This window comes from Chiloscyllium punctatum, chromosome 28 (genome assembly GCF_047496795.1).
Source record: "Chiloscyllium punctatum isolate Juve2018m chromosome 28, sChiPun1.3, whole genome shotgun sequence".
In the NCBI taxonomy this organism is placed as follows: Eukaryota; Metazoa; Chordata; class Chondrichthyes; order Orectolobiformes; family Hemiscylliidae; genus Chiloscyllium; species Chiloscyllium punctatum.
This window is the reverse complement of record NC_092766.1, coordinates 18,583,550-18,592,136: the sequence shown is the minus strand read 5'-3', so window position 1 is coordinate 18,592,136 and position 8,587 is coordinate 18,583,550. Positions and strand designations below refer to the sequence as shown.

Below are 8,587 nucleotides of genomic sequence, written 5' to 3'. Positions count from 1 at the left end.
GTGTGTACTGTATATACAAAGTAAGATTGGGCAGGAGACAAGTAGTTGATCTCTTTCTTTTCGTAAAAGTGTGGTTAATACACTCCATAGGCATCAAAACGCTATCTCATTGTCTGATTGGAAGGTGAACAACTTGTAAGTATTGGCAGAAACCTCAGGATGTTCGAAATTTGCCCATTTCTCCCCAGTAAAATGGGTAAGGACAAAAACAGCGTGCTTTCTTTCTTTATCCGGCATTGCATGTTGTACCTATAACTGGAAACTAAAAATAATGTAGTTAAATGGCATCCTGCAAAGGAGTGAAAAGAATATGGAGTTGTGAAATTAAAGAATAACAAGTCATGGCCGTGAACTGTGAACTGGGACCATTGAACTGCATTCCCATTGACAATGACAACTGCATTACTTTTTAGTCTTTCTTTTCTGTATGCATGCCTAAGCGAAATCTAGAAGGCAAGTATAAAATTTGATCCGTCTCTTTTCTCATTCTCTCTCCACCAAATGTGATTTGGAAGTTCAATTGGGAATTTTATGTGAATTGAGAATATCGTAAAACTGGAAACAGTTCCAAAATGGAAGAATTCGCTTTCCACGAAGCCAGACAAGTATTGTGTGAAAGAAGTTGCAGGCTTATCCGGGCTGCATTGTGCAACAGACTTAACAAGAATGATCGTCGGTTACCAGTACCATAGGTGAATAAAAACCCAGGTTCTGACCAGCATTTAAGAAATTGTACTACAAATTGCAACGGATTCATTGCATGTGGTGGATTTGATTCTGATAGTCTTTAGTGACCGTTCAAAACCAAAGTTGTTTGAATTGGCAGCTAAACTAGAGGCAACATTTCACCAAATTAGGAAGATGCAGGTAACACAAATACAAGAGAGACCAGGTACTCTTGGTACTAAAACTAGTAACGTTGACAGTTAGATATGAACTTTTCTGGCGGCACGGAAGCACTGTGGTTAGCCCTGCTGCCTCACAGTGCCAGAGACCGGGTTCAATTCCCACCTCCGGTGACTGACCGTGTGGAGTTTGCACATTCTCCCCGTGTCTGCGTGGGTTTCCTCCGGGTGCTCTTATTTCCGCCCACAGTCCAAAAAATGTGCAGGTTTGGGTGAATTGGTCATGCTAAGATGCCCATAGTGTTAGGTAAGGGGTGAATGTGTGGGTGGGTTGTGCTTCGGCGGGGCGGTGTGGACTTGTTGGGCCGAAGGGTCTGTTTACACACTGTACGTAATCTAATCTAATTAGTAGCTGCAATCTCGTATTAAGAACTTCGTACGATTGCTCTCGAATTGGAATTTGTAAACTCATTACCTTAAATCATGTAAAAAAAACGTTTTGAAGATCAAAATATTGCAATTGATAGACAGATATCAAAATGCTGAGAATGATTTGCTGGCCCATAAAGCTACTCTGTTCTGATCCACCTCAGATCAGAAATGTAATATTGAGTGCGAGATGAAAATTCAAAGTTGGATTGTTTCCATTGTAACAAGTCGGGTCATATTCATTACAGTGTTTGAGTGGCGGGAAATTTGCCTGAGACTTATCAGTGCATGGAAGAAATAATGCCGAAAGGAAACTCAAAATGAAAATGCCAGAGACATGTTTTAGTTTTTCATTGCATTGTGCCTAAGAAACTGGAGGTAATCAAATCAATTAGTGGTTAGGTACTTAAAGGATGAGAGATATGAGGGTGTTTTATGTGAAGGGAATATTAACCTTTGTTTCTTCAATTAACGCAGCCAAGCCCGTTGGTATACTAAGAACTTTGCTGGCTGGGACAGATTTCAGTTTGGCCTCCAGAGAATTCAATCAATTTCAAAGTGTTGGCAAGTTAGGAACGACAGTGAGCCGTTCAACCAGTCGACCTCTCCCACAATTCAATGGGATTGTAATTGACAAAACACTTTAAAGACTTTTTCACATCCCATTGACAAAATCACATGTGTCATTGGCAAAATGAATCCACCAATCTTTAACTGAAACATGCTCAAAGACTGACTCTCCACAGCCGTTTGTGGTAGACAATCACAAAGAATCAAGCTCTCCGGAGAACTCGACAGATAACGACACTCCAAGAGTTAAAAGAAAAAGCCCTATTGATCTGAGAAGTTGCAATCACTGTCAACTTACCACTGACATTTACTGTTTCCATTCGCAACAATTTTTGCATTTATAACCATAACTTTCAGTCCCAGCTCCATCATAAATGCAGAATGCAGCTGAAATAAATGTAGTTTCTCTGTAATGCTGAACAGACAACAAAAATCACATCCTGTGCATGAATATTTTATTATGGCTCTTCCGAACTGCCTAGCATATAATTAGTTCATTTTTAATTTCCGTTAATTCCATGTCATTGTTGTAGTGTTTGATGTGTACCAAATCAATGATCAGATCTTCCCTCAGCTGGAGTGTACAGAATGTACACACACACAAATGTTTGCAATGTGAACCCAATGCAGTCCAGGCCAGTTAATGGGATAAAATCTATATGCCCTGGACTAAACCAGATACCTGTTTGCCCAGCACAATCTTCACCCATCCCGCTTTGTACCTTCTGTCATCCTTGAAACAAAGAGAGGTGATTGTTTGCTTTCAGAACAAAAATGCAAGTCGCAAGTGCTGTTATCCCAACAATAGGTATTACAGGCACAGAAAGACTTGGGTCACAATGCAAACTCAAATTGCACGATTAAATTGTTTATTTGAAACTTGAACCAATACGGCAACGGAATACTGCCTCATGCAATTATTCAAGAAACTTTACTTCTTTCGCTTATCAATAATACCTTCTGAAGCAGGGCAACGACCTTGGGATGCCCTTTACTCCTGCTTTCTCGTTCAGCACAGAGTGCAGGTCAACTCTCAAACTCTGGCTTCACCTCGCGAAATTTCTTCTGCTTTCACCTGGTTGGCAGGTTAACATCGCTTTCAATCTTCATGCATGTGCTTCTCACTGAAAGCTGCAGTTTAATATCACTTTTCAAGCAACAGCCTGCAGTCTGTCAATTGCATCATTAATTTTAGATTGCCCTATATTCGGTGGGATGTCTTGCTCATTGGACTGGGAACGAATGATTCACGTCATTCATTTTTAACAGTGATGGATATTAAACAATGTCACATCTCACTACCTATTGACTCGTTTTTAAATTTGACGATTATTCTAATTGCTTGTTCAAGCAACATGCTAACTCATCGACATGCCTTTTGCAAGTACAACCATCTCTTTGAATAGTAAAACTTACAAGTACCACATCACTTGAAATTATTTTATTTTTCTATTCTTATGATCTATGCAATTAATTTCACATTCTCCATATTGCACTCCAATTCCAACTTTGATCCCCCATCACTTAACCAATCCATATCCCTTTGAACTTCCTGTTATTCTCCAATCGACTTGCATTTCTAACCAGCATTCTTCAAATCACCAAAATGAAATGCACTGGTCTTTGTCTCAAGATCTTAGCCAATAAAATAGATTGTACATAGACCACCGAGCATTGACATTTCCAATGTCATCTTTCGACATAAAATCAGCATTTCTGAAAACATAGAAATCATTCAAACTGCACTGGAGAATTACATAAACGAATAAGACGAGTACTCAAGAATTGGATTTGAAACCACAACCAGATGACATTGTCTTATGCAGAGAAGAATGTAGGCGACAATCGGTTGCAGAAACAAGGCCAGAAGAAGCGAACATGTATGAGTCTCAATCAAACAAGTTGCACTTCTGTCAGACTTACGTTTCACAAAACGGTGACGATTAATGTAAAGCAATTGAGTAAAATTTTGCAGATCAGTTGCATAGGATTAGAAGTCAAGCTACACCCAAGTCCACATTTTACGATTATAAGAGGTCTACTTAACTGTAATTCACATAAGAACATAACATAAGAAATCAAGAACTACGAGCAGGAGTAGGCCGTCTGACCCTTCCAGCCTGCTTTGCCATTGTCTAATATTAAGGCTATGTCCTGTTGTCCTAGTTTCACCTGCTAGTATAAAAATCCTCGTTACTTCGATCTTATCTATTCCCTTCACAATTTTATATATTTCTATGAAGTCCCGCCCCCATTCTTGTGAATTCCAATGAATATAATCCCAGTCTAGTCAGTCTCTTCTCATAAACCAACCTCTCAACTCCAGAATCAACCGAGTGAATCTCCTCTACATCCTCTCCAGTGTGAGTACATCCTTTCTCAAGTAAGGAGACCAAACTGCACGCAGTACAAACAAAATATGATGGTGTCATTTGTATATTCAGGCTTCTATTCTGAATGGTCAAAGACAAATTTTGCATTGCAAGTGTAGCCTCGTTTTAATCAATCCATCTTTGACTGTAACATTCTTTCATTTTCTTGACACTATCCAAATACAATTCTTCATTTATCGATGTATTTGTGATTAGATGAAATTATTGATGTTGATAGCTTATGACATACATGAATATATATAAGCATACAATGATGCACGGTGAAGCATTATTGCCTCGTTGAATCGATAAATTGAAATTTGTCCAAATAAATAGACACACTCTTTATTCCAGACTTTTGATTAAACAATTGTGATATTAGGTCATATTGCTTTCTGATATGAATAGAATAATTTTGGCTGTATTGGCATAAACATATCAAGACCAGATCCTCAAAAACATTGTGAAGCTATGAGACAAGATTGAAAAGTTACATTCACAATATCTTTAAGACAGTGATATGTACTTCTCGTCAGATGTGGGAGTTTAAAGAGAGTTTAAGTGTTAATGCGGATTATATCTGCCATAAATGCTGTTGGCTGTGAATCTTATCAGATCGAATGGATCAGTTGGAGAGACAGTTAGAAGCAATGAGCAATTTCCAACAGCAACAGTATGTGATTTGTGGCAGTAAAAGGATGGGGGAAGTCTCAGATACAGTCACATCGATGGGTTAACTCCAAGAAAGATAGGCAGCTCGTGCAGGAGTCTCTTGTGGATATACCCATTTCAAACAGGTATGTTGTTTTGGAAAATGTAGGGGGTGATGGGTTCTCAAAGGAACGTAGCACGAGCAGCCACATTTCTCGAATTGAGACTGACTCTAATGCAACGAGGTGTATGTCGGGTTGCCTCCACGTTCTTCCTATACTATGGCGACCAATACTCCAGATGCGGCCGCACCAGATTCTAGTACAACGGCAACACAACTTCAGGATTCTGGAACTCAATTCCTCTCCCAATAAAAGCCAGTACGCCATATGCCTTCTTCAAAGCACTATTTACCTGGGTGGCAAATTTCAGAGATCAGTTTACATGGACACCAAGATTCCTCTAGTCATCCACACTACCAAGTATCCGACCATTAGACCAGTACCCCATCTTCTTGTTACTCTTACCAAAGTGAATCACTTCACGCCTAGCTACATTGAACTCCATTTGTCACCTTTCTGCCCAGCTCTGCAGCTTATCTATATCCCACTGTAACCTGCCACATCCTTCCTCACTGTCAAAAACTCCACCGACTTTCGTATCATCCGCAAACTTGCTCACTCAACCTTCTAGCCTCTCCTCCAGGTCATTTATGAAAATGACAAACAGCAGTGGTCCCAAAACAGATCCTTGCGGAACACCGCTCGTAACTGCACTCCAAGATGAACCTTTACCATCAACTACTACCCTCTGTCTTCTTCCAGACAGCCAATTCCTAATTCAAACCTCCGACCCTCCCTCACTGCCATACCTCCGTATGTTTTGCAGTAGCCTACCATGGGGAAACTTATCATACACCTTACTAAAATCCATATACACCACATCTACCGCTTTACACTCGTCCACCTCCTTAGTCACCTTCTCAAAGAATTGAGTAAGGTTTGTGAGGCACGATCTGCCCTTCACAAAACCATGCTGACTATCCTTGACACATTATTCCTATACAGATGTTCATAAATCCTATCCATTACAATTCTCTCTCAGACATGGCCCACAACAGAAGTGAGGCTCACTGCCCTATAGTTACTAGGGTTATCCCTACTCCCCTTCTGAAACAAGGGAACCAAATTTGCTATCCTCCAGTCTTCTGGTACTATTTCTGTAGACAACGAGGACATAAAAATCAATGCCAATGACTCTGCAATCTCCTCCCTTGCTTACCAGAGAATCCTAGGATAAATGCCATCAGGCCCAGGGGACTTATCTATTATCACCCTTTCCAGAATTTCCAACACCCCTTCCCGACATACCTCAAAGACCTCCATTCCAATTAATTGTGACTCAGTATTCACATCGGCAACAATGTGCTGTTCCCGAGTGAACACTGACGAAAAGTATTCATTCAGAGTCTCCCCAATCTCTTCAGCCTTCACACGCAACTTCCCACTACTATCCTTGACTGGACCTGTTCCTGCCCGACTCATTCTTTTATTCCTGACATACCTCTATAAAGCATTTGGGTTACCCCTAATCCTACCAACCAAGGACTTTTCATGTCCCCTCCTTGCTGCTCTTAGCTCACTCTTCAGATCCTTGCTGGCTGCCTTATAACTCTCAATTGCCCCAATTGAACCTTCACGGCTCATCGTTACATAGGCCGCCATCTTCCCTTTAACAAGGGATTCCAATTCCTTCTTATACCACGGCTCCCTCACACGACTCTTTCCTCCCATGTTACACCGACCCATATTACGAACTAAGCTATATCTTTCCCAGTCAATATAAGCAAAGTTAAGACGCCGATAACAACCACGCTCGTGCTTTCACTCTTCTCCAGAATCATCCTCACAATCCTTTCTTCTACGTCTCTCGGAATGTTAGGAGGCCTGCAGAAAACTCCTAACAGAGTGACCTCACCTTTCCTATTACTAACCTCAGCCCAAACTACCTCAGATGGCGAGTCTTCATCCATCGTCCTTTCCACCGCTGTAATACTATCTTTGACAAGCAATGCCACACCTCTCCCTCTTTTACCCCCCACCTCTGACCCTACTAAAACATTTAAACCCTGGAACCTGGAACAGTCAATCCTGTTCCTGTTCTACCCATGTCTCCATAATACCCACATAATCAAAATCCCAGGTACCAACCCACGCTGCAAGTTCACCTACCTTATTTCGTTTACTTCTTGCATTGACGTATACGCACTTCAAGCCACTTTCCTATTTACAGGCACCCTCCTTTGAGATTGATGCCATGTTCGTAACCTCCCTACACTCCAGGTCCTGCACCCTAAAGCAACAGTCTAGGTTCCCATGGCCCTGCAGAGTTTGTTTAATCTGCCCCCAAGAGCACAAGCAAGCCTCCCCCCTAGAATACTGGTGCCCCTCAGGTTCAGGTGTAGACCATCCTGTTTATAGAGTTCCCACTTTCCCCAGAAAGGACCCCAGTTATCCAGATTCCGGAATCCCTCCCTCCTGCACCACCCCTGTAGCCATGCATTTAACTGTTCTCTCTCCCTATTCCTCGACTCTCTATCACGTGGCACGGGTAACAAACCAGAGACAACAAGTGGTGGAGGCTGGTACAATTGCAAAATTCAAGAGGCATTTGGATAGGTAGATGAATAGCAAAGGTCTGGAGGGATATGGGCCGGGTGTGACAGGTGGTACTAGATTGGTTTGGATATCTGGTCGGCATGGACCGGTTGGACCAATGGGTCTGCTTCCATGCTGCACATCTCTATGACTCTGTGCCTCTACCTGATTATGATACTGAACAAATTAGTGAACATGGGCTGTTGGAAGTATTGACAAAGTACACAGAGGGACTGATCGCAGTGTGTGTATACATACAAAGTGACTGTGTAAACAAAGGGACCGATCACAGTGTGTGTATACAGAGGGACTGATCACAGTGTGTGTATGCAGAGGGACTGATCACAGTGTGCGTATGCAGAGGGACTGATCACAGTGTGAGTGCAGGTGTGAGACACAGTGAGAGATCAGAGGTGTACAAACCTTTATTCAGCTTCCACCATCAGGAGTAAAGGAAACAGCAGGGTGGCCAGTGGCAAGCAGTGCCCTTCCCATCAAAGGGCAGTGCTGCAGTGATCAAAAATAAGATGGGAAGGGATTAAATGTCAAAGCTTTCCACTGTGCCTTGTTACACATGACAATAAATTCAATTCAATCCCATCCGTACACAGTCGTATCACATCCGTACACAGCATCCTCACAGGAAGAGTCGAAAGGCGTACTTTAAAGAGGCTCTGTCAACACGCATATCAACAAAGATGGCAGGACTGCTCGTGCACCAGACTCTGTGGCGCAATGGATAGCGCGTTGGACTTCTAACTTGAAGCTGCTGGAGGCATTCAAAGGTTGTGGGTTCGAGTCCCACCAGAGTCGTGTTGAAAGCTGCGTTCTTGCGCGTGTGAGGCCGTTTTTCCTGCAGCCTGGGGTCAGGAGAGTCAAGGTCCCCTCGACCAGAGGCTGAGCGACTGCGATACGTCCTGCCTCTCGGGTAACATCGTGACTCAGTGGTTCGCACTGCTGCCTGACAGTTTACGGGTCCCAGGTTTGATTCCAGCATTGGACGACTGTCTGCATGGAGTTTGCCCATTCTCCCCGTGTCTGCATGGGTTCCCGCCGCGTGCTC

At 42.5% G+C, this 8,587-nt stretch overlaps 1 non-coding gene across 1 annotated transcript; it reads left to right on the top strand.

Moving 5' to 3' along the window:
- The first annotated feature begins 8,245 nt into the window (after positions 1-8,245).
- trnar-ucu (transfer RNA arginine (anticodon UCU)) lies at positions 8,246-8,337 on the top strand. Its single transcript is given in 2 exon segments — positions 8,246-8,282; positions 8,302-8,337. It is a non-coding gene; the product is annotated as a tRNA-Arg (tRNA).
- The last annotated feature ends 250 nt before the right edge of the window (positions 8,338-8,587 follow it).